Source organism: Arvicanthis niloticus, chromosome 11, assembly GCF_011762505.2.
Source record: "Arvicanthis niloticus isolate mArvNil1 chromosome 11, mArvNil1.pat.X, whole genome shotgun sequence".
Classification (NCBI taxonomy): domain Eukaryota; kingdom Metazoa; phylum Chordata; class Mammalia; order Rodentia; family Muridae; genus Arvicanthis; species Arvicanthis niloticus.
In genome coordinates, this window is record NC_047668.1 from 19,325,485 (window position 1) to 19,353,476 (window position 27,992).

Sequence of the window (27,992 nt, forward strand, 5' to 3'; positions counted from 1 at the left end):
ACTCTCTCAGTCTTCGGTTCAAGGTCCCAAAGATGCAAAATTATTTCTGTGGAGATAGGATGACTTCCTTAGCAAGGTGGAGACTTAACCCTTCAATATTCCAGCAGGCAAAATTAAGGTAGTCCTTCACTCAATGACTAGTGTAAGTACGTTTGAAGAAGGCCCTCTTAGTTGGTTGAAATTTACCATCTTGTAGGTCTTTTAAAGGTCAACCCGGAGGTAGATTATCATTTTATCTTGGGCCTCCCTGGGGAAACTTATGTTCATTGTTATTGTAATAATTTGATTAGGGGTATATCTGGGGTACTCATGAAGACCCAACCACATAGACATTATCTATACGTTGGAACTTATATGCTTGGAGTAGGCATCCAGACCCTTTGTTTTTCTTTCTGGGTGAAGAATAGAAGATATAATAATTTGGAAATCATTCCAGATGAGACTATAGGTTTCAATCATGACTCTGAATTCTCCAACAAAGTTAGAAGGGTTTTTAGAGATGGAATTCAAGTATTTTTCCAACTGAGAGAGAACAGCCAAAAAAAAGACAGGTACATGGAGTATAGCATTAGAAACTGCCATCTGTCTGATGAAGTAAATGTCATTTTATATAGGAGCATTTGTGAGTCACTGATAGAGACAGTGGAGGTGAAGGTAAAGTGAAGGTAGAGTGAAGATTGGTTTGGAACAAGGTAGGGGTAGTGGTAGATTAGGTTAGGGGGCCACAAGTAGGTTAGGTTAGAGAGGCATCAGTGGGTAATATTGGAGAGGTACCTGCTAGGATGCTGATTCCTATATGTCAAATATGAAAGGAGAGGAAGCAGATGGTTCTGCCTACTATTCAGCTTTGTTTCAAGATATGACCTGTGTCAGAATAGAATATCACTGGGTTGACAGGAGGCACAGGGGGAGGGGAATGCAAGATTGGAGAGCAATGTAAGATTAGGTATGAGATATTTTTGAATCTTTTGTCTGTTTGGTAACAGAAGTTGTCAAGATCCATGAGAATTTAGAAATTGGATGTGCCAAAGTTTGGCAACTGAGATTAAATATTGAGACAGTATTAAGGCCGTATTAGAGTAAAACAGAAGACCATGAAGTTTAGTTTTGTCTCTGAGTCTAGGGTGTGTGGGAGAAATGAGAGTTGAGAAGAACAAGGGGAGTTAAGAAGTTAATTTTTGAATGGGAAATACAGGGTTGGCTGGAGAGAGAAGAGACATTCTTTAAGAAAAGATGGCAGGAAAGAATTTCTGGATTAAAGTAAATACAAGATAGACAAAATATAGGAGACTCTTTTCATTTTAAATCCAAGTGTTAGGAGCAATGGAAAACAGCCTCAGGAAGAAAAGGAAGTCTATAAAATAACCTTTTTCATACCGAGGGAGGTTCAGAATGAGAGTGAGAGACAAATAAATGAGTAGAGATGATAAAGGGATTGGGTGTGAATGAAAAGGATGGATGTTATTAGATGGAATTCTATCAAGAAGGCATCCCCAACTAGATAAAGGCCCTTAAAGAGAAAGCCCAGTTAACAAGGCACAGGTATCTCCAACCAAGTGGTGGGCATGGAAAAGGGCATAGGAACACTTCCTGACATAATGGTATGGCTTTTGTTATGAGGGGGTAAGAGACCAGGCAGGCAGCTCTGAGATGGACAATTTCCCAAGTCAGAAAGAAGAGATGAATATATGGAACAGGTTAAGGAAATAAGCAGCTGAAGAAATAAACTCTAAATCTGTAGTTGAATATGGTGGACGGCAGAAGCCAACAGAGGGAAAAGTGATCAAAGAAATCACAAGAAAACAGGAAGAGTCAATGAACCTGGACCCAAAGTGGCCCAGACTGAACTGCCAACCAGGGAGCACACGTGGGACTAACCTTGGCCCTCTACACATACGTAAGAGGTGTGCAGCTTGACCTTCTTGTGGGACTCCCAACAGCAGGACAAGCATTTGTTTCTGACTCTGTTGATTCATAGGTGATCTCTTCTTTTCTGAAGAGAAAGAGGGATGAGTATATGGGGGAGGGAGGTAGAAAGGATGGGAAAATGGTCTAGAAAGGGAGGATGGTGAGGAAACTGGTGACAATGTAAAGTAAATAAATTAATTAATTAACATTTTACAAAGTATGGTGGAACTACTGCCTTCAAGGGCTCATATATTCATTGACCTTTCAGTACCAAATGTAAGCAAGTTCAGCAAAATCACTGAACTAGAATACTCCATAGGTTAAAAAATAAAATCAAAAAGAGTCTAATGGTGATCAAGCATCCAGGCTATTTAAAAGAGTGTGTCAGCTTTGGCAGCAAATTCTGATTTTATATTATAGCCAAAGGGCTGGAGTTTTTGAAATGATGAAGACTGATTAGGTCAATTGTGGACTAGATGCCCTTTGCCCTCAAGAATTGTCTGTTGTGGGTAGAGAAGGGAAATAACAACTCTTCTTCAACCTGAAACAGATATTATGAAGTTTCAGAGGAATGCTGAGTTTTAATTTTGTTTTTATCCTATAGGAATACAGCCTGGGTTTGTGCCTGGGTTACAATATTAAAATATTGCCAGAAACACTGCCATTTTATTGGCCTGCTTTGTGACCAATAAAAACAGTAAAGATTCTTTATTCTTAAACAAATAGAAGATTCAGGAGTCAATAAAGAAATATGTACCTACATTTTCTGCTCTTTTCCAAGTTTCATTTTCAAAGTTTTCATTATGCTTATGAAGTCCACATTAAGTGCCTATATTTTTTTAATTAAGCATACTTCCAAATGTTGAGAAATTATAGGTGAAAAAATATCTCTTGTCTTAAAAAATTATTTTTTACCTCTTTGCAGGCCAGTCTGGCCTTGATCTGGTGAAAATCCTTCTGTCTCAACTTTCTTTGTTCTTGGATTACAGTTGTGAGCCAGTACATCAGGGTTCTTAGAAAACTTTAAAATGAAAGGGAAACAGAGAGAGTGACTTCTGATCTTCACCTCTCCCTCCTCTTCTCCAAATCCAAATCTATAGTCTCATTTCTGACACTGTTGTCAATCATCTGCAGTGGTATCCGCTTCTACTCTGCCCTCATCTTTCCATCACATGGGTCTTCTCCTGTAACCTTTCTTTCCCTAGCCCATTCGTTTCTCATAGACAGAAAATACAACAGGTGTGACTTGAGAACCCTAGGCCATACTAGACAGAAGAGCAAATATGCTACCTGAAGATTTTCAGTTTTCCTTCTTCTTCCTCAAATCTATCTCCTTTATCTTATTCTCAGCACTTCAGCTGATGACCTATTCAAGCCTTTCATTCTTTGTCATCCCTATCTCCTTCCCCACCCATTGCATTATCCAAGCTCTCAACTCCACCAGGCATTTTTCAATCATGCATGCCAGGGAAGAAGGTAGGCTAACTTCGGATCTTGACTCTCTTCACTTTTCTCCAAATCTACTACCCCTGAATAATCCTCAGTTCTATAGTAGACCATCTGCTAAAGCCATCTGTTCCTTACTGCTCATCTCTAGAGGATCTGACGTCCTCCTCCCAACTTTTGTCTCCACCCATTCCTTTGTGTCAGCCTTCAAATCCAAAAGGCAAGCCTGCCAGGGAAGAACATAGTCTAGCAAAGCAGGCAATCTAGTTTCAGTTCTTCATTTTTCTTCCTCTCACTTAAATAAAATCCCCCAAATCTCATCCCAGCTCTGTAGTAAATCAACTGCTCTAGGTTTCCTCGTTCTCTGTCTCCATTTTCAGAAGACTAAGCAGATCCTGGTATAACACAGCATAAGCCAAATGAACCTAAGCAATATTTACAGAACATTTCACCCAAATGCAAAATTATGCACCTTCTTCACAGGATTTAATGGAACTTTCTTCAAAGTTGAACACATACTAAGACACAAAGCAAGTCTTATCACATATAATAAAACTACAATAACAGTCTGTATTATATGTGACCATCATGAATTAAAGTGGAATATCAATAACAACAGAAACAAGAGAAAGCTTATGAACTCATGGTAACTGTCTAACTCAATACTGAATGAAAAATGAGTCCAGAAAATAATTATGAAATCATTTTTTCTAAAATTGAATAAAAGTAAATATGCAATATTCTAGATATTATGGGGCAATATAAGAGCAATTATAATAGTAATTTTAAGAGTACCCAGTATCTCCATAAGATAATTAGAAAGAAATCATCCGACTAACTTAATAAGACACCCCTAAAAATCTGGGGAAAAAGGAAAGAATCACTGATAAGGAGTAAAAGGCGAGAAACAACCAAATTTAGGACTGAAATCAATAAAATATAAACAAACAAACAAAAAACACAATACAAATAATCAGCAAAACAAAGAACTGGTTCTTTGAGAAAATCAGTAAGATTGACAAACCCTTATCCAAATTAACTCAATGGTAATGATCCTTTTTAATATCTAAATTTAAAAAAAGAATTAGAAATAAAAAGGAGGACTAAGCAATAGATACTGAGAAAACCAACAGAATCATGAGATCATACTTTAAAAACAGGTACTCCACCAAATTAGAGCACATAAAGAAAATGGATAATTTTCTCAGTACATAATACTTAGCAAGTTAAATCAAGATCAGGTAAGCACTTTAAACAACTTATAACCACTGGTGAAATAGAAACAGTAAGTAAAATCTACCAACACAGAACAATATCAATAATAAAAACAAAACAACTTCACCAACAAATAAGGGTTAGATTATTTTATTGCACAGTTTAACCAGGTGTTTTGTTTTCTTTTATTTTGTTTTATTGTTATTGATGAAGATCCAGGGTATAGGAAAGGATAGCCTTTCCTTCTATAGGAAAGAAGTCAAAGTATCATTATTTGTAGAAATAAGACTGTGGGGAGCCAACAGAAGGTGGCTATCATCCTTACAGCCATCTTGAGCCATATTCCCTGACAAGAGACTTGATTACAATTGCCTACAACAGTTGAGCACACTCTGATAACATCTTGTTTTACATACCCAGAATCTTCCCTTGGGTGTGTGAGACTTAATGGTGTGATTTAGAGCCGAGACTTAAGGGCCTGTCTTAAGGTGTTATTTAGAGATAAGACCTAAGGTTGGGACTTAAGGGTGTGACTTAAGGCTTAGAAGTGAGACATATAAAAGGCAAGAGGCAGACAGAAGAAATTATTAAGTATTAGGCACTTGAAGTAGGCACTTGAGACTCGAGACTTGGAACTTGGAGGCACTAGGGACTAGGAACTAGGAACTCAAGACTTGGGACTTGGAGAGAAGAAGAGAGACTGAAGAATAAATGAGATTGAATCACACTCTGTCTGGTCTCCATTCCTGGAGTCCATCCTCACTCTCTCTCTTGCTGAACCCTTACCCGCTGACTGGAGCAGCCTGGGGCAGTGCGGGCTCTAACAATTTAGCCGGCAAGGCTTTTGGCAGTGCAGGATCCAACATTGATAGAGCGGTCCCCAACATTTTGGCCCCAAGCATGGGGCAGCTCGGGCTGCAACATAAGACAATATACAAAAACAATCCTAAATATTCCACTAGAAAAATTCTAATGCTGATAAAGACTTTCAGGAACATAGCAATATATAAAATCAACACATATAAATCAACAGTCCTCCAAGATACCAATGACAAATTGGATGAGAAAGAACTCAGAGAAAAAAATAATTCCTACAAGCCATATAATCACAGAAGGTAGTAAGGGGATAAATGACCCAGTTGGAATGGTCTCCATACAACCTCTCCTTCAGTTTCTGTCCCATACTTTGTCTCCATATTTGCTCCCTTGGGTATTTTGTTACTCTTTCTAAGTAAGACCTAGGCATCCTCACTTGTTCTTTCTTTTTCATGAGCTTCATGTGGTGTGTTAGTTGAATCTTTGTTGTTTCAAACTTTTGGGCTAATATCCACTTATCAGTGAGTAAATACCATGTGTGTTCTTTTGTGATTGGGTTACCTCACTCAGGATGATATTTTCTAGTTAAATCTGTTTACCCAAAAATTTCTCGAATTCAGTATTTTTAATAGCTGAGTAATATTCCATTGTGTAAATGTACCACATTTTTTGTATCCATTACTCTGTTGAAGAACATCTGGGTTCTTTCCAGCTTCTGGCTATTATAAATAAGGCTGCTATGAACATAGTGGAGCATATGTCCTCATTATAAGTTGCTGCATTTTCTGGGTATATGCCCAGGAGTGGTATAGCTGGGTCCTCAGGTAGTGCTATGTCCAATTTTCTGAGAAACCACCAGACTGACTTCCAGAGTGGTTGTACCAACTTGCAACCCCACCAACAATGGAGGAGTGTTCCTCTTTCTCCACATCCTCACCAGCATCTACTATCACCTGAATTTTTTATCTTAGCCATTCTGACTGGTGTGAGGTGGTATCCCAGTGTTGTTTTGATTTGCGTTTCCCTGATGACTAAGGATGTTGAGCATTTCTTAAGGTGCTTCTTGGCCATTTGAGTTTCCTCAGTTGAGAATTCTTTGTTTAACTCTGTACCTCCTTTTTAATGGGGTTATTTTGTTGTCTGGCATCTAATTTCTTGAGTTCTTTGTATATATTTGATATTAGCCCTCTATTGGATGTAGGATTGGTAATGATCTTTTCCCAATTTTGTTTTCTGGTGTCTAATTTCTTGAGTTCTTTGTATATATTAGATATTAGCCCTCTATTGGATGTAGGATTGGTAATGATCTTTTCCCAATCTGTTGGTTGCCGTTTTGTCTTATTGACATTGTCCTTTGCCTTATAGAAGCTTTGCAATTTGATGAGGTCCCATTTGTCGATTCTTGATCTTAGAGCATAGGCCATTGGTGTTCTGTTCAGGAACTTTTCCCCTGTGCCTAGGTATTTGAGGGTCTTTCCCACCTTCTCGTCTATTAGTTTCAATGTATCTGGTTTTATGTGAAGGTCCTTTATCTACTTGGACTTGAGCTTTGTACAAGGGGATAAGAATGGATTAATTTGCATTCTTCTACATGCTGACCTCCAGTTGAACCAGCACCATTTGTTGAAAATGCTGACCTTTTCCCACTGGATGGTTTTAGCTCCTTTGTCAAAGATCAGGTGACCATAGCTGTGTGGGTTCATTTCTGGATCTTCAATTCTATTCCACTGATCTTCCTGCCTGTCTCTGTACCAATACCAGGCAGTTTTTATCACTACTGCTCTGTAGTACATTTTTAAGTCAGGGATGGTGATTCCTCCAGTAGTTCTTTATTTTTGAGAATAGTTCTTGCTATCCTGGGTTTTTTGTTATTCCAAATGAATTTGCAATTTGCTCTTTCCATCTCTATGAAGAATTGATTTGGAATTTTGATGGGGATTGCATTGAACCTGTAAATTGCTTTCGGCAAGATGCCCATTTCTGTTAAATTAATCCTGCCAATCCAGGAGCATGGGAGATCTTTCCATCTTCTGAGATCTTCTTCAATTCCTTTCCTCAGAGACTTGAAGTTCTTGTCATACAGAACTTTTACTTGCTTGGTTAGATTCACACCAATGTATTTTATATCATTTGTGACTATTGTGAAGGGTGTCATTTCCCTAATTTCTTTCTCAGCCTGTTTATCCTGTGAATAGAGGAAGGCGACTGATTTGTTTGCTTTGACTTTATATCGAGCCAATTTGCTAAAGTCATTTATCAGGTTTAGGAGTTCTCTGGTGGAAGTTTTAGAATCACTTAAGTATACTATCATATCGTCTGCAAATAGTGAAATTTTGACTTCTTCCTTTCCTATTTGTATCCCTTTGACTTCCTTTTGTTGTCTAATTGCTCTAGCTAGGAATTCCAGCACTATATTAAATAGGTAAGGTGAGAGTGGGCAGCCTTATCTAGTCCCAGATCTTAGTGAAATTGCTTCAAGTTTCTCTCCATTTAGTTTGATGTTGCCTGGTGGCTTGCTGTATTTTGCTTTTACTATGTTTAGGTATGGGCCTTGAATTCCTGATCTTTCCAAGACTGTTAACATGAAGGGATATTGAATTTTGTCAAATGCTTTCTCAGCATCTAGTGAGATGATCATGTGGTTTTTTTCTTTGAGTTTATTTATGTAGTGGATTACATTGATGAATTTCTGAATACTGAACCATCCCTGCATTCGTGGGATAAAGCCTACTTGATCATGATGGATAATTGTTTTGATGTGATGTTGGATTCAGTTTGCGAGAATTTTATTGAGTATTTTTGCATTAATGTTCATAAGAAAGATTGGTCTGTAGTTCTCTTTCTTTGTTGGGGCTTTCTGTGGTTTGGGTATGAGCATAATGGTAGCTTCATAGAACAAATTGGATAGTGTTCCTTCTATTTCTATTTGATGGAATAGCTTGAAGAGAATTGGTTTTAAGTCATCATTGAAAGTCTGATAGAATTCTGCACTAAAACATTCTGGTCCTGAACTTTTTTTCGTGAGGATGCTTTTAATGATTTCTTTTATTTATTTAGGGTTTATAGGAGTGTTTAGATGGGTTATCTGCTCCTGATTTAATTTTTGTATCTGGTACCTGTCTAGAAAATTGTCCATTTCATCCAGATTTTCCAATTTTGTTGAGTATAAGCCTTTGTAGTAGGATCTGATGATTTTTTAAATTTTCTCTATTTCTGTTGTTATGTCTCCCTTTTCAGTTCTGATTTTATTAATTTGGATGCTGTCTTTGTGTCCTTTGTTTAGTCTGGCTAAGGGTTTATCTATCTTGTTGATTTTCTCAAAGAACCAGCTCCTGGTTTTGTTGATATTTTGTATAGTTCTTTTTGTTTCTACTTGGTTGATTTTAACTCTGAGTTTGATTATTTCCTGCCGTCTACTCCTCTTAGGTATGTTTACTTCTTTTTGTTATAATACTTTCAGGTGTGCTATCAAGTTGTTAATGTATGCTCTCTCCAGTTTCTTTTTGTAGGTACTTAGAGTTATGAGTTTTCCTCTTACTACTCCCTTCATGGAGTCCCAAATGTTTTGGTATGATGTGTCCTCCTTTTATATTAAATTCTAAAAACTCTTTAACTTCTTTGTTTATTTCTCCCTTGATCAAGTCGTTTTTGAGTAGAGCGTTGTTCAGTTTCCATGTGTATGTGCACTTTCCATTGTTTTTGTCATTATTAAAAACCAGCCTTAGTCCATGGTGGTCTGATAGGGTGCAAGGAATTATTTTAATCTTTTTGTATCTGTTGAGGCCTGTTTTGTGACCAATTATATGGTCTGTTTTGGAGAAGGTACCATGAGGTGCTGAGAAAAAGGTATATTTTTTTTTTTAGGATGAAATGTTCTATAGATGTCAGTTAAGTCCAACTGGTTCATAACTTCTGTTAGTTTCATTGTGCCTCTATTTAGTTTCTGTTACCATGATTTGTCCATTGCTCAGAGTGGAGTGTTGAAGTCCCCCACTATTGTTCTGTGAGGGGTGATGTATTCTTTGAGTTTTAGCAAAGTTTCTTTTATGTATGTGGGTACTCTTGAATTTGGGGCATAGATGTTTAGAATTGAGAGTTCATCTTGGTACGTTTTTCCTTTGATGAGTATAGAGTGTCCTTCCTTATCTTTTTTGATTAGGTTTGGTTGAAATCAATTTTATTTGATATTAGAATTGCTACTCCAGCTTGTTTCTTGGGACCATTTGCTTGGAAGATTGTTTTCCATCCTTTTACTCTGAGGTAGTGTCTGTCTTTGTCACAGAGGTGTGTTTCCTGTATGCAGTAAAATTCTGGGTCTTGCTTATGTATCCAGTCTTCTAACGTATGGAGAGTTGAATCCATTGATATTAAGAGATATTAAGGAAAATTGATTGTTGCTTCCTGTTATTTTTGTTGTTAGAGGTACAATTATGTTTGTGTAACTATCTTCTTTTGAGGTTGTTGGGAGATTACTTTCTTGTTTTTTCTACATTGTAATTTTCCTCCTTGTGTTGGAGTTTTCCATCCATTATCTTTGAAGGGCTGGATTTGTGTGAAGATACTGTGTAGATTTGCTTTTGTCATGAAATATCTTCTTTTCTCCATCAATATTGATTGAGAGTTTTGCTGGGTATAGTAGTCTGGGCTGGCATTTGTGTTCTCTTAGGGTCTTTATGATATCAGTCCAGGATCTTCTGGCTCTTATAGTCTCTGGTGAGAAGTCTGGTGTAATTCTTATAGGTCTGCCTTTATATGTTACTTTACCTTTTTCCCTTACTGCTTTTAGTATTTTTTCTTTGTTTTGTATATTTGATGTTTTGATTATTATGTGACGGGAGGTATTTCTTTTCTGGTCTAGTCTATTTGGGGTTCTGTAGGCTTCTTGTATATTTAAGGACATCTCTTTCTTTAGTTTAGGGAAGTTTTTCTCTATAATTTTGTTGAAGATATTTACTGGCCCTTTAACTTGGGAGTCTTCACCCTCATCTATACCTATTATCCTTAGGTTTGGCTTTCTCATTGTGTCCTGGATTTCTTGGATGTTTTGGGTTAGGAGCTTTTTGCATTTTGCATTTTCTTTGACAGTTGTGTCAATGTTTTCCGGTATCTTCTGCACATGTGATTCTCTCTTCTATCTCTTGTATTCTGTTGGTGATGCTTGCATCTATGACCCCTGGTCTTTTTCTTAGCTTTTCTTTTTTTTTTTAACTATTTATTTATTTATTTATTTATTTATTTATTTATTATATGTAAGTACACTGTCGCTGTCTTCAGACACCCCATAAGAGGGCATCAGATCTTATTACAGATGGTTGTGAGCCACCATGTGGTTGCTGGGATTTGAACTCATGACCTCCAGAAGAGCAGTCAGTGCTCTTAACCATTGAGCCATCTCACCAGCCCTTTCTTAGCTTTTCTATCTCCAGGGAAGTCTCCTTTTGAGATTTCTTTATTGCTTCTACTTCAATTTTTAGATCCTGGATGGTTTTGTTTAATTCCTTCACCATTTTTGTTTGTGTTTTCTTGCAATTCTTTAAGGGATTTTTGTGTTTCTTCTTTAAGGGTTCCTATCTGTTTACCTGTGTTCTCGTCAAATTCTTTGAGAGTGTTATTTGTGACCTTCTTAAAGTCCTCTAACATCATCATGAGAAGTGATTTTAATTCTGTGTCCTGCTTTTCCAGTGTGATGTGGTGGTCAGAGTTTGCTATGGTAGGAGAACTGGGTTCTGGTGATTCCAAGTAACTTTGGTTTCTGTGGTTTATGTTCCTGTACTTGCCTTTCAACATTTGGTTAACTCTAGTGCCACTCTCTCTCACTGGTTCTGACTGGGGACTGTCTTTCCAGTTATCTTGCTTGTGTCAGAACTCCTCAGAGTCCAGTTGTCTCTGTGATCCTGTGATCCTGAGCTCAATCTGCTCTGAGTTCAATGGTTCCTCTAGAATGTCTTAGGATAAGGTGATTGCTGCTCTGGGTTCCATGGCTCCTTTAGGATGACTCTGGTATGGTGTCCCCTGCTCTGAGGTTGGTGGCCTCTCAGGGATATCTCAGGATACAGTTTCCCCAAGAGTGCAGACCCCCTGGATGTCTGCCTCCCTGAGGACACTTGCCTCCCAGGGATGTCTCAGGATACAGTCTCCACAAGAGTGCAGACCCTGCTGGGTGTCTGCTCCTGCTACTGGGATCTGGAGAGGGGCAGAAGGGGAATGGAGTTTCGCTGGGGTGGGAATGGATACCTGTGGGGGGAGGGTCCTGAGAGCTTCCTACTCCCAGCTGTGGGTCTGCTGTATAGGGCTGTTCTCCACTGGCCTTACCTGCCTCCCTGAGGACACTGGCCTCCCAGGGATGTCTCAGGATACAGTCTCCAGGAGGGTGCAGACCCTGCTGGGTGTCTGCTCCCACTACTGGGATCCAAAGTGGGGCAGAAGGGGAGTGCAGCATGGATATTTATGAATGGAAGAAATAGATATACTGTAATAGGAAGATCAAGCACAGAAAGTGAAGGAAGATTCTGGTAAGTGTTGAGATATTGTGAAAGGTATTAAATTAAGCACATGTTAAGGGGTAGCTTGGAAACATAAGAAAGAATACTTTTTAAATATATATATATATGAAAATGATAGAAATAAAAGTGTCATGTATTGGAGAAGACACAGTTCCAACAGGATATCTTTTGTCATAAAACAGAACTAACATTACATCTAATGAGATCCCATGGCAGCACTTACAAAACCCAGGGTATTGCCAAATTACAGTTTGTTTACTGCAAACTAATGACAAGGGTCTATTGCAGAAAAGAATGCCTACACAACTCACTGAACACAGAGAATTTAAGCTGATTCCTATTAGATCCTTCACCCTTCTTGGTAATGTTCTTGGTACCAAAACTACCCTCCAGGCTATAAATGGGCAAAAGGTAAAAAAAACAATCTAGCAACAAACCAGTAGAGCTACAATGGTGTCCTGGCACCAAGTTACACTAGTGCCAATGTGATACAAAGCTTGTGAGAAGCAAAAAACCAATTTATACTTTTATTTAAGGGCACTCCAAGAGATTAAACCTATATTTGACAATAATTGCTTGACCAAGAACCTGAGACTAAATAGCCCAATGAGCTAGGGGAAATTTAAATTCTATTGTTCTACAGAAGAATGTAGCAATAAAATGGCTCTTGATAACATTCTTCTATACTCATATATCTATGGCAGAGAAACTTCTTACTGCAACAGATAGAAACAAATGTAGAGACCCTCAGCTATAAAATATGCAGAGTGTGAGAGATCTCAAAACACTCAGTCCTAAATGGGATGTCTTCATTAAATCTTATCCTTTAGGACTCTGGGTACCCTATGGAGGAGGAGGAAAAAGATAGTAGAAGTCAGAAAGATGCACAAGGAACAAGCTTTCTAAACACCATGGACCTATACACATATGATATCAAAGGGACTGAGGCAAGGTACACAGGGTCTTCATGAGTCTGCAACAGATGGTATCCTAGAGCTGAACGAAATAGGCATATGCCCTCATCCCTAATCCAGATGCTTTTCCAATTGATATCTACTTGAAAATGAAAATTTAGTTTTCTCCAATGGAGTCTCATTAAAGAAACAAACTATTTTTTAAGGTTAGGCCCCATACCTAACATTAAATATAAATGGCCAACAGAAAACAGACTAAATGTATTTTTGGAGCTTTCTTGCCCTATAATTTTCTATCTTTCTTTTCTTTTTAAAAAACTTTCCTTTCTTTGGGGATTTTATGTTTTTAATATTTTTGACCCTACAGGTCCTGTGGCTATATAGTATGGCTTTCAGTTCTCTGTTCTCAGCATATCCCGCAGAAGACAAACTAGTAGATTTCTATGTCTATATCTGTTTCTTGTGCTTTTTCTTAGGTTCTTTTCTATTGGCTTCATTTGTCCTATTCTGATGTGCTTGTTTGTGTTTTATCTTACTACATTTATTTTATTGTTATCTCTCAGAAGCTTGTTTTTATATAAAGAGAGTCAGAGAAGCAGTAAATATGGATGGGAGGGGACATGTGGAAGACTCAAGAGGAGCAGAGTGAGGAAAAACAAATTAAGAATATTCTGCATGGAAGTAATCTATTTTCAATTGAAAAAAATCATAATAAAATTCTAACAAAGACACTGATTTTTAGTGAACTAAGACATAAAAATTGGGCAAGACAAAGAAGGATTTAGAAGAGGTAAACATTTTAAGTTATGATTCATGTTCTCATTAATAAATATAAAAATAAGGCATTTTTAGGTCTTAAGTGTACAAATTATTTGATTATATTCATTGCATTTAATTTTAAATTTTGATGTCTGTGACAGTATGCTAGGTACCAGAAAAGATAAATTCACATGCTGGTAGTTTAAATGTAGTTGGCTCCCATTGTCCAATAATGAATGGCACTATTAGGAGGTGTGACCTTGTTAGAGTAGGTGTGGATTTGGTTGGAGGAAGTAGACCATTGTGGAAGAGTTTTTATGTACTGATATTTTAAATGTGAGCAATATCAGTATGCAAAAAGGCTCTATATTTTCACTTTTCTCAAGTTAATAGGAAAGTTATAAATAATAAGTTGAAGAACTGAATTAAGATAACTTGGTTTATCTCTAGGACTTGAATAAATATGCTAATAGAAAACACATCACAGAAGCTTCTTTAAGTAGTAGCCACAAATCAACAGAGACCTACAACCAATTAATATGCAGAAGATAAAACAGCAAAGTTTTTGCTTTGCAGTTATTACTCATAAATGGGATGTTTATGTCTCTTCTCATGACTCAGTGATCATCAGGAAGGAGGGAGGAAAAAGACTGTAACAGACAGAAATAGTGTATGCATACAATGAAATGGTACTTTGTGAACAAAGCAAGACAAGAACTTATAGTGCTGTAAAAACAAACACAAGAACTGTACAAGAACCAGACAGACAAAAATCTTATATGCCATCTAGTTTTTGTTTTATTTGTTTGTTGTTTGTCAAGTTGACACAAGATACATACATGTGGGAAGAGGAAGACTTGATTGAGAAATACCTCCATTAGATTGCGGTGTGTGCAAGTCTGGCAGGCATTTTCTTTATGGATTTATGACTGATAGGGGAAGGCCTACCCTGTGGCCAGGTGTTCTTGTGTTGCATGAAAAAGCAACTTAAAGCAAGTCATAGAGAAAATCAGTCAGTATCATTTTTATGTGGTCTGGCTCCATGTTTTTGTCTTGTCTTTTTTGTTGTTGTTGACCTTTAAGCTGAAATAAATCTTTTTTCTTTCCTGAGTTGCTTTTGGTCAGTATTTTATCTTAACAACAGAAAGCAATCTAGGATACTTATAATGGATAAGGTGAGGCTTGTGAAATCTCACCTCTACCTGAGGAGCTAGTGGCTGTTGGTGGCTGCTGTAGATATCATAGATATCATAGCTAGAGCTTTTATTGCTGTATTAAAAATGATGACCTAAAGAAACTTACATAGCAAAGAGTTTCTTTTGGTTTATAAGAATCAGGTCACAATCTATCACTGAGTGACATCTGAACAGGTATTGGAATCAATACTGAAGCAGAATCCACAGAGGAATACTACTTACTGATTTGCTCTTCTAAGATTTCACAATTTGGTTTCTTATACTGTTACTAACTTACTAGGTATAGTAACACTTACAGTGGTCTTGGTCCTTCAACATTAATCATTAACTAAAATAATTAATAATAATAATAATAATAATAATAATAATAATAATAATAATATCCTACAAACTAGCCTGTGGTCTAATCTTATGGAGACATTTTCTCAACTGAGGCTCCCTCTTCTCTGATTACTATAGCTTGTGTCGTTGATATAGAACTAGCCAGCATATCCATAGATCAGTCAACAGTCATTGTTCAGCAATTATCTGAGATGTTTCTTCTTGCAGTAAATGGAGAAAAAGAAAAGAAAAAAACCACAAAGAGACCTTCAACTGGACAATGGGCTGAGTGTGAGAGACATTTTATAGCTCTCAATTCAAAATGAGGTATTATCATTAAACCCCTCACTCAGGAATTGGGGATATTTGCAGAATAGGAGCCAGAAAGTTAGAGAGAAGTAATGTATGACACCAAGGTAATATTGTCTTCCAGAAACAACAGACTAAAGGATTAATATGTGGCATATTTATGCAAAATTAATTGAAAATTATTGTAGAATATGATACCCACTACAAAAGAAAAGCTTTAAGCAGAGACTAAAATATGTGAATATACAATAACTGCTATTGAGGATTAAGAGAGCTTCTTAGAAATATAATGTTACTCAGACTTTGAAGGTTAAGTTGAATTCTGTAGTCCAGTCATAAAAGTATGTCTATTTGTGATAGAGAGGAAATTGGTTGGGTTCTTACTTCAAATATGAACAATATGAATAACAAAAAATTTCAGTTTGAAAGCAGACCCAGGGAAGAGTTGAAGATTAGAGATGCTGTGCTTCCATAGAAATATACTTATTATGACTGCCAATGAGAGTCTTAGGAAAAATTGTACATCTTAGTAATAGAGAGAAAAAGGTAAAATAGAATCAAAAGTTAATTTTATTAATTTATGAAGTAAAATGTGTCAGACATATTTACTCTTGCATAGAACACATCAACCAGACTATTGTAATTACTGTTTTCTATTGAACTTGGTAATGATAAGTATATATTTCTGAAGTTTGTGTCCATCAACACTACTCTTGAAATGACTAATTAATAGCTCTATTACATGCTTTACTGATTAGTAACACCACTTAAAAGTGCGGTTTCCAGTCTGGCTGTATTCATGACAGTTATTTGTTTTGCTAGCTATCTTTATATATTCTTTAAGAGAAACACAGCACCCAAATTATTTTGAAGGTAACAACTCAATATGTTCCATGTCTTTATATCTCAATTTGATATATGCCTTTTCATTTACAAACACAGAATATCAACCTATGTAATGGCTAAATTCTGCTTATGTGGAGAACCGTGTTTCCATAGAACCCTATGCTTATAAAAGGCCAATTTGAGTTAATGCAACCTAGAAATATGAATAGGTATGTGTATACATATAATGCTTTATTTATTTTTATGTTTATAAATGTTTTACTGATAAGTATGTGTATTATATATATGCCTGGTGCCCTCAGCATTCAGACGAGGGAGTCAGATCACTGATACTGGAGTATTCTTTTCATTGTAGATGATTGATTGTAGATTTACTTTAAAATATCTCCCTTGTAATCTTTATGAATTAGAAAAGCAAATTTTCAAAGAAAGAAAGAAAGATACATAAATCCAGAAAAATTTATCTTTCATGTTCTAACTCTATATACAGAGATTTATATTTAGAAGTGAGATAATATTACTTTGATTACCAATAGAGAAAAGTGAAGCATTTTGATTTACCAACTCAAGAGTTTTATAAATGTTCTTTTTAGGCAATAACGTTAAACAGCAAAAGAGTTATGACAGGTTAGATTACAGCATTTAGCATGTTTCCAAGAGACTTTTGGCTTCATAAACTTTCTGAATTTCAGAAAGATCTTAGCTGGAGATCTTAGATATTAAGTAAATCAATTTTTGGTTGTCTTCTGGAGAATGTGCTGTCACTCAATTATTGGTAGTAAATATCTTTCCCTTTTGAAAGAAAATGTGTAAGGTATATTGCTCTCCAAAGATTTATTTTTTCTTAGAATAAGAAATTAAACTAATCAATATGTGACCAAATAAATATTTGACACACTGAAAGGAAGCTTTAGATAAATCATATCTCAGAATTTGATAATTAAAAGAACAAGATTATACTAATATGTTAATGAGTAAATAACAGCTTTTGCATGCCCCAGTAAACAAAGAATTATTATGAGTTTCTGCTTCTGACATGGAAGCTGCAGATGGTTAATTACTATTAATATAGAAGTATTTACTATAATAAAACTACTATTTTGAATTGTACAAATGTCTTACCATATTGTTATAGTCACAATATTTGGAAGTAAGGCCATTGCTGAGATAATCACATAAATATTTTTGCTAATTAATTTTGTTTTCTACTATTTTCAACATCTGGTGATCACTTCTTTCTTTTAAAAAATTAACCAAAATATGGAACAATCTGGTTTTATTTCACACAATTTTTTACCACACATTCTTATTCCTATAAAGCATGACCATCTTAATACTCCCTAACTGACCATGGCTTTTCTCAATTCAAGAACAATGATATTTTATTAAAGTTTACATGGCACTGATCATTGGTTACATTTTATGTTAACTGCTAAAGAACTCAGATACTCATATACAATGTAATGATATACTTGTTTTTATAATAGCATACTGTCTTCCTTGGACATACACAGAACATTTTAAATAAAGTTTCTATTCACATATCTTGTCTGCCTATTTTTATTATTTTGTCTTGTTTGAACAAGTCATAGAATCATACAATGTGTTTTAATCAAATCATCTATTCCCTCTCTCCACTGTACTCACTATACCTAGTCCTTTTCAATTTCATGTGCTTTATGAAACAAACAAACAAAAATAAACCAAATAAATCTACTTTGTGAAATGCATATGTAAATTGATGTGAGGTTATTTAAGTGGGCATGCCAGCCTCTCAAAAGACAAAACTTGAAGAAAATTGGGTCTCCCTCTCCCAGCATCTATCAATTGTCAATAGCCAAAGAGCTATTGACAATTGATAGATGCTGTCTGGATAGATTTTGTCTGGATAGATTTTGCACTGTTCTTGTGAGTTCAGTTTCAGCTTCTATGAGTTAACATGCTCAATAACCCTGCCCTACACAAGAAATAATTATTTTAACCTCAGATGTCTACCACTTCTGAGTCTTACATTCTACCTTCTATAATAATTCCTGAGTTTTAGGGTAAAAATGTGATACCGATGTCTTATTTAGGGCTGAGCATTACACAGTACTATACTGTTAATATGTCGACCAATTGTAGGTCTTTGTTAATCACCATCTGTTGCAAAAAGAAGCTTCTCTGATGAGGGTTAAGTGATGCACTAATCTATGGTTATAAAGGTAAAAACTTAGGAGACAGTTCAATATTGTGTCTATTTAGCATAATAAAAAGTATTGTATTCACTCCTAAAGCTATTTCATTGCCAAACATAGACTTTTGGCCCAGTTAAATAAAACAGACATGCATTTTGTTTTATAAAGCATCATTTAAGCCCAATTACAAAGAAGTTGATTACCTCCATTGCATTCATATCAATATTGTACCAGAGGGGATAACTAGCCAAATCTGTAATCATAGATTATTAAATGAATATATGGATAATACTGTTTATTATTTTTCTTCTCCATTACTGCATATAGATAGTTCTAGCACTATGGGAACTGGTCAGTAAGTATGAACAATCCAAGCCAGTAGCAGCTTTGTTTATCCATGTTCCGTGACTCAAGTATGTGGTAACTTTAGTAGTATTCTCTTAATATCATGTTATAGATACTAAGAAAAATCAATACAAATAGTATGAAACATTTATAGAATGCCCATGAGTTTCCACTGATCTACTAGATTGAAAAGGTAACCCATACCTTTCCATAAGGTTTATGTTAATAGTCTGTGATAACTCTGAGAGGTATCCTTTCCCTACCCACTTCCTACTTTATAGGGTAAATTCCATTTATATTTGTAGGTATTTTAGTAAGCTTCTAGAGTAGTAAGTTTCCATATGACATTTTCACATACTTTAGTATTACTTTTTCATCTCCATTTCCATTCCTCTATCTTATAGTCACTCATGTGACTTAATTCTTTCTGTTCCATTATTCATCTTCTCTTTATACAACCATGTGCTATCCCCACTCCATTGAAATCTCATTTTATATGCCTTCACTTTCTAGTTTTGTAAATTTCAATTGAACTTCCAATTTAAACACATATATCATAACAAATATAGTAGTCATATATGAAAGAAAAGGACAAAATCACATGATTATTTTATTAGATACAAAAAAACCTTTTGACAAAATAAAATGTCTTCTTTACAATAACAATTCTAAAACTCTTGAGATAGAAAGGATGTATCTCAACATACCAAAGGCAGTATACAGCCAGCCCAAAGCTAACATCATGCTAAACATAAAAAACAAAAACAAACAAACAAAAATCCTCAAAACATTGCAACTAAAACCTGGGGCAAGACAAGAATGCTCAATCTCTCCCATCCAGTTCAACATGATACTCGAAGGTAGAGCTAGAACAATAACACAAGTGAAGTATACAAAGGGACACAAAAAAAAAAAAAACAAGAAAAATTGAAGTTTCCTTATTGACATAAAATATAATTTTATACATAAAAGACACTCAAAATTCTACCATAAAATTTCTATATTTAATAAAATATTCAGCAAAGTAACAAAATATTCCATGAACACAGAAAAATAAATAGCCGTCCGTCCTCTATACTAACACCAAATACTTGAGAAAGAAATCAAGGAAAAGCTGTTACTGGATTGGATTGTTCATACTTATTGAACATAAGTGCTAGAACTATCTATATGCAGTAATGGAGAAGAAAAATCAAGGAAAATATATTTTATTCACAAAAGAATAAAATATATTGGGATAAATCTAACCAAATATGTAAAATATTATAGAATGAAAAGATTTAAACACAGACAAAATTAAAAAAATGTTCATAGGTTGGTCAGATTATTATAAAAGGGCCACCCTAAAAAAAGGAAATATATAAATTAGATGCAATTTATAGATTTTATGCACTCTCCATCAAAATCTCAATGCAATTGTCAATAGAAAATTTCTGCCCGTTTTAAATACTGTGGAAAAATTTAAGCTCTATGCCTGGCCTGGTAGATGATTCTGAAGTCTTAATGCGGTTTTTGCTTTGAAGATGAATGAGGATGTGTAATATCTGAATTTAGAATCTTGTTCAATGTTGCAAATATACCAACTGCATAAATGGTTCCATTTATGCTCAGATCATTTCCATTTTTAATAGTATTCTACTGTGGTAATAAGGAATGTTTAGAGTCCCTAAATCTGACTAGAGCATGTCATATGTACTAAAGTAATGTCATGTATTTGTAATGGAATTTAAGGGTTGTTCTTTTGTTTTCAGATGAAAATCTTATAATTTTCCTACAAAATAGTCTTTTGGATGGAATGATATCTAGTCCTGGTTTTAAGAAAGGCTTTATATTTTATATTGGAATGAATTGAAATCTGTAGTTTATTCGTTAACCTCCTCTTACTTTCATTATACAATATTCATACTTTAAGAAAATAATTCATTTCTTTTTCATTTACTTAAAAATCTAAATTTAAGATTATTTTGTTTAATCAATATATGATGCAGATATTCTAAGGTAATCACAATATAATTCTGTTTGCCAAAACAGTATTAAGTGTAACTGATATATAATAATTGTATATAAAATAACACATATGTATAGATACATATGTACCAACACTTGAATTATCTTAATTATCTCTTAAGACAAAAAGATTATTCACCTTTGAAGGACCACTCTTCAGAAATATTATTGAAATAAGAAAAACAATATAATAAGGTGCTAATGCTGGTAAGAAAGGAAAGAGGTTAGATTGGAATATAGGATTGCATGAACAGGTTCACAACACTTTAGAATAGAGAAAGAATGTTCTTGAATAATTGTTATGATAGCAGTTAAAAACTGAAACATGAAAATCATGTGAGGAAAGAGCTCTAAGGAGAAAGCAAATAACTCCTACTCAGTACACTACCATAATTCCCAGAACCTTGCTGAATATACCAGAATGACACATAATACCAATAACAGGAGAGAAAAATCTCATTGATTTGAAAAGAGGCCCAATTCATATCTTCCATACTTACACCTTTTAACTAACAGGAAAGGCTTATTTATTGTTTATTCATTGGAAGTTTGTCAGACTTAGAAAGATGAGCCATTTTGTGTCATTTATTCTTTTTGTATTGTCTCTGTCTCTATTTTATTGATTTCAGCCCTGAGTTTGATTATTTCTTACCATATACTCCTCTTGGGTATGGTGTTTGCCTCTTTTTATTCAAGAGGTTTCAGGTATGTTATTAAGTTGCCACTATGATGTTGGAGAGAAACCTTTCTACTTAAGGTCAAAGTCCATGTCAAAATAGTTCCTTTGAGCTTTGTGCAAAATAGATGACCCCCACTTTGCCAGCAGGACTTTTCCATCTCTGTCTTTAACAGAGAGCCTGACCCCCTACCTGAGAAAGATCATGCAGTCCTTCTCAAACCTACAAATTCAACTTCCTCTTTCCCAATAATAACCTTCCCAACAAGTACCTGAGAGTCCTGAATCTCAGAGTTTAGAGTATGCTAAACTCTAGCCAATGGTTTATATCACCCTGAAAACTTCATCCTTTGCATCAAAGTTTATATAGAGCCTCTGTCTACCCCAAATAAAGTGTGTGCACAGAAGCTATTTCACTGAATGTCTTCTAAAAAAGCTGTTTCATTGAATATAATCTAAGATTTCTGTAACAGTAAAATCCCCAGAAGACCTCCTCTATCATGACCCCCTGCCACTCCTCTTGTTTTATGAACTGGGTATGCTGTAGACCCCGTCTTTTCCAGGCTTTACTTCTTTTAGCACTGTGTATAGCAGCATCTGTACACCTTGAGGGAGGAAGCAGATAAATGCATCCTCAGCTGGCACCCAATAAAAGCACATATACAAAACCACAGTGTGAGATCTCACTAATTTACATTGAAGGTATTTAGTGCTATGAACTGTCCTCTTAGCAGTGTTTTTATTGTGTTCCATAAGCTTGGTAGGTTGTGTATTCATTTTTATTGAATTCTAGAAAGCCTTTAACTTTTTTTTTCTTCCTGGACCATTGAGTCATTGAGTAAGAGTTGTTCAACTGCTTTGAGTTATTGACTTTCTGTTTCTGTTTTGTTGACATCTAGGTTTGAATCCATTGTGGTATGATAAGATACAGGGGAGTTCTTTTAATTTTCTTGTATGTACTCAGACTTGCTTTATGAGAAAATATATGGTCAATTTTGGTGAAGTTTCTGCTAGGTGTTGAGAAGAATATAGGATTATCTGTTTGGATAAAATGTTCTGTAGATATTTTAAGACCTTTTGAATAATAAAATAAGTAAAAATATGTCCACTATTTCATTTAGTTTTCATCTGGATGATCTGCCCATTTGTGAGAATGGGATGTTAAAGTCTCTCACTATTAAAGTGTGGGGTTTAACGTTTGAAATTAAGCTTTATTATTATTCCTTTCATGAATGTGTGTGCCCCATGTATTTGGTGCATAGATATTCAAAAATGAAACATCATCATGGTGGATTTTTCCTTTGATTCGTATGAAATATTCTCTATTTATTTTGACTAATTTTGGTTCAAAGTCTACATTATTAGATATTACAATGGCTACTCCAACTTGCTGCTTAGGTACATTACTTGGAAAACCTTTTTCTACCGCTTTAATGAGGTAATGTCTTTCTTTAAAGTTAGGGTCTATCTCTTGTATGTAACAGGATGATTTATTCTATTTTTGCATCCATTCTGATCATTTTCGTCTTTTTATTGGACAATTGAGTCAATTGATATTAAGAGATACTGAAGAGTAATGATTGTTACTCTCTGTTATATTAATGTTGCTAGTAATAGTAGTGTGTGTCTCTGTGTGTGTGTCTATGTCTGTGTGTGTTTTCATTTTTGTTTGTTTTCTTGTGAAATTATTCTTTTCTTGTGCTTTCTTGGCTGTAGTTAACCTTGGGTTAGAGTTTTTCTCTTATTGACTTCTATAAGGCCATATTTTTGGATATAAATAAATTTGGTTTTATCATGGAATATGTTTTTTTCCATCTATGGTGATTGAAAGTTTGTGCTGGATATAGTAGTCTTGACTGGCATCTATGTTCTCTTAGTAGCAGTGAGACATCTCTCTAGGCTTTTCTGTCTTTTAGGGTCTCCATTCATAAATTGGATAGAATTTTAATAGAGCTGCCTTTATATATTACTTAGCCTTTTTTTTTCTCCTGCAGCTTTTAATATTTTTTCTTTATTTTGTACATGTATTATGTGGCAGGACCTTTTCCCTTGCAGATTTTTATTTTCATTTTTTTATTTAATCTATTTGATGGTCTGTAAGTGTCTTTTACACAGGCATCCTTTTCTGTATATCAGGAAAATTTTATTCCATGATTTTTTTTGAAAAGACTTTCTGGACCAGTGAACTTTCTCTTTATTCTTGTCTAATTATTCTTAGGCTTGATGTTTTCATAATATCCCCAATTATTTATATAGTTTGTGTCAGAAACTTTTTGGATTCAACATTTTCTTTGATCAGCATATCAATTTCTTCTATTGTACCTTCTACTCCTAAATATATATCTTCCATCTCTTCTATTCTTTGATGATGCTTCTGTCTGTAGTTTCTGTTCTCTTATCTAAAGAGTTTCTTCTTCTAGATTCCCTCAGTTCATGTTTTCTTTATTGCATCTCTTTTTATTTTCAGGTCTTCAACAGTTTTATTAATTTTCATTACCCATTTGGTTATGTTTTCTTATAATTTCTTTAGGGATTCATTCATTTTCTCTTTATATATTTGTATCCCCTTTCATAAGATTGGAATTAAGGTTTCTGGGTTTTCTGTTTGTGTTGTTTTGTGCTTCAGCTGTGTTATGATATACAGGGCTTGCTATAGTAGGATAACTAGGCTCTAGTGGTGCCATATTGTCATGGTTCTTATTAATTTTACTCTTAAGCTGTCAATTAGACATCTGGGTTATGCTGTTATTATAGTTTTAGATGATGATTTCTGAGTCTAGCTTTGTTGGATGGGCAGTGGTTGTCCCCAACTCCACCCCTTGTTGTCTGTTTTATCTCTTTCTTCTGGTCTGTATGGCCTGGGATTTCTGTGACTGATAAGTCTTCAGGTCTAAAATGATGTCTTCCCTGAGGTTTTGTGGCCTGCATGGCCTCTGGGGTTTTGTGTGTTCATCTGTTTTTCTGGATTCCCTAGTACCAGACAGGGATTGAAGAAAGCAGGAGGAGTTCTATGAGCTGTCACATGGAGTCAAGGTAGTAGGGCACAGTTTTAGCCTATTGGGTGTGCTTAAAGGGGGCTTGGAGAAGTTTGGACCCATGTTTACATGGTTGTCATCTATATTAATAAAGGGAATTTTAAAGAGAGAGCCACAAGAGATGCTTGAAATTATTCTTTAGGCATGAGATTTTATGAGTTATTAAAAAAGAGTAGACATAAATGTTTCACATATCTAAGGATGGAAGGTCTAGGGTTTAGAGGCCACTTATTTAAAGTTCTGGGGAGGACTTCTTCCTATATGGCCTTATGGCAGAAACAAGACTTGGAAGAGGACATGAAAGGAGAAATCAATAGAAACAGAAAAACTAGAAAATGGTAGCGAGCGTACTTTAAATACTATATACCTACTGTGACTCTAAGACAGTAAGAGTAAGCATAATAATCAATATTGCTGAGTCATTATGAGCTATCTGGTTTCCTTTCATTAGATACCTCTCTGCACAATGTACTGGAGAGTAAATCTGATGAATTGAGATGGGAGAAATAGCATAAAGATAATAGCAACCTGATACTTTTAGGTTTTCATCCATAGGAAAATTTATGAAAGCTTTTCAGAGAGATATAATATGGTAATGAGGCAAGTTAGAGTTTCTTTTCTTTAACCTTATATATAGTAAGTAAGATACATTTAGATAGGGAATGTGTTACTGTGTAATAATGACAGAATTTTTTTTAATTAAAATGTAATGATATTATTTCACTCTCCACTTTATTCTTTCAAACCCTCCTATATCCTCCTCTCCTTTTCAAATATATAATCTTGTGTATATATATATGATATATATACATGTATATATACATATACACGTATATGTATACATATACACATATATATACACATGTATATATATATATATGAATAAATATATAAACAAATACCTATATATTTGTTTAGATACATAAATAATTTCACAGCAAACACTCTGTTCCTCTGTGTCAACATGAGACAAGGAACATGGGCAATGAAGGGATTCTGAGAGTTAGAAAATAGTTTTCTCCAGGGATATATGCATATGAACACATGTGTATAGTGGGTATGTACATATACATATAGCATATATTTCTAATTTGTAACTCCATTCTAAAGTTTTATCCCATAAAGCAAAGTAAATATAGATTTTACCCCTCAATACATATGACTAAATATATAAATACAACTTAGTGAGCTCATCTGTGTTGCCTGTGCGTATATATATATTATAATATATATATATATATTATTATATATATATATATATATATTATTATATATATATATATATTGACTGAACACTTAACATTAAAAAATTAATTATGGGGCTCATCTCTGGAGAAAACTAATTCTTCCTGTCTCACAGTTGTTAATTGTCTATAGCTCTTAATCTAGGGGTGGAGCAATGTGAGACTTCCCCAATGATTCACACACACACACACACACACACACACACACACACACACACACACACACACATATTGTGAGTAACTGAGATAGATAATACATGAATTGGGAGCTATATTTGTATTATACTTTAAATCTTATTGCAAAATATGTCATTAAAAAGGAAGATTCATAGTGAAAGTTTTGTGCATACCCCTAGCTAGTAGCCAGTTTTTTTCAAGCGACATTCAATGTAGAACAGAGACATTTTCTCCTACCTTTGGAAATCACTAAAGGATCACAGAAAAGCTCTTAGAAAAAAAGAAAAAGAAAGTGTGATTTGACTCAAATATTTTTAACCCATTTCTAAAACTTTAATAAAATAAAATCTGTAGTCTGGTTTAGCAGACAATCAGATATTCAAGGAAATGTAGAATGAACTGATAGAGAATACAACTGAGGCTCTCTATATTGGAGAATATGCCTAGATATCAATCTTTTGGACAGAGGTATATAGAAATATAACCCAGCAAGTGGTTTTGTTTTTTTTTATTTTGTTTTGCCTTGTTTTAAATTATCTTTAATCTTTTATTATAGTTGGGTAATTAATCTCCCTCCAGTCTGCTCTCCAACATTTCCTCATCCCATACCTCCTAACACGCACCCCTGAAACCCCAGCTCCATGAAAATGTCTCCTGCCCTTCAGGTCTTCCTAGGGCCTCAAGTCTCTCAAGGGTTAGGCACATCTTCTCTCACTGAGGCAAGACCCCACAGTCCTCTGCTGTATTTATGTCAGGGGCCTTTGACCAGCTCATATATTCTGCCTGGTTGGTAGAGCAGTGCCTAAGAGATCACAGGAATCCAGGTTATTTGAGACTGCTTGTCTTCTTTTGGGGTCGCCCTCCTCCTCAATTTCTTCCAGTTTCTCCCTAATTCAACTACACTAGTCCCCAACTTCAGAACATTGGTGGGGCCTAAGTATCAGCATCTGATTTTTTCAGATGCTTGTTGGGCCTCTTTGGAGTGCAGCCATGCTAGGCTTCGTTCTGTAAGCACACCATAGCATCAGTAATAGTGTAAGGCCTTGGATCCTCCCTTTGAGATGGATCCCAATTTGGGCCAGTCACTGAACCTCCTTTACCTCAGTCTCTTAACCATTTTGTCCCTGTAGTTCCTTTAGACAGGAACAATTCTGGATCAGAGTTTTTGACTATTGGATGGCAACCCCATCCATCCACTTGATGCCCTGATCTACTAGAGGTGGACTCTACAAATTCCTGATAATAGCTGAATCTATTGTGGAAATGAACCACATATTCTGTATTTATCCTTCCATTGTGGAACATCTGGTTTGTTTCAGCTTCTGGCTTTCAGAAATAAGACCACTATGAACATAGTGGAGCACATGCCCCTGTGGCATGGTGAGTCATCTTTTGGATATGTGCTCAGGACTGTTATAGCTGGGTCTTCTGATAGATATATTTCCAATTTTTTGAGGAACCTCCTGATTGATTTCCAGAGTGGTTGTACCAGTTTGCAATCCCACCAGCAATAGAGGAGTGTTCCTCTTTCTGCACATTCTCATCAACATGTGCTGTCACCTGAGTTTTTGATCTTAGCCACTCTGATTGATGTAAGGTGGAATCTCAGGGTAGTTTTGATTTGCATTTCCCTGATGACTATGAGCTTTGAACATTTCTTTAAGTGCTTCTTGGCCACCTAAGAGTCCTCTTTCGTGAATTTTCTTTTTAGCTCTATATCCCATTTTTGATTAGGTTGTTTGATTTTTTTGAAAGCTAGCTTCTTGAGTTCTTTATATATTTTGGATTTAGCCATCTATCAGATGTGGGGTTCATGAAGTGTTTTTCTCAATCTGTAAGTTGCTGATTTGTCCTATTGACTAAGTTCTTACAGAAGCTTTTCAGTTTCATGAGGTCTTTGACAAAGGAGACAAAAATACACAAGTGTCCACAAGTATGTGGTTTTCTTTTTAGATCTTCAATTATTTTCCATTTATCAACCTCTCTGTCTTTGTACCATGCAGTTTTTATCACTATTGCTCTGTAGTATAGCTTGATGTCAGGGATGGTAAGAAGGTTTTATTTTTTATTGCTAAGAATTGTTTATGTTATTCTGGAT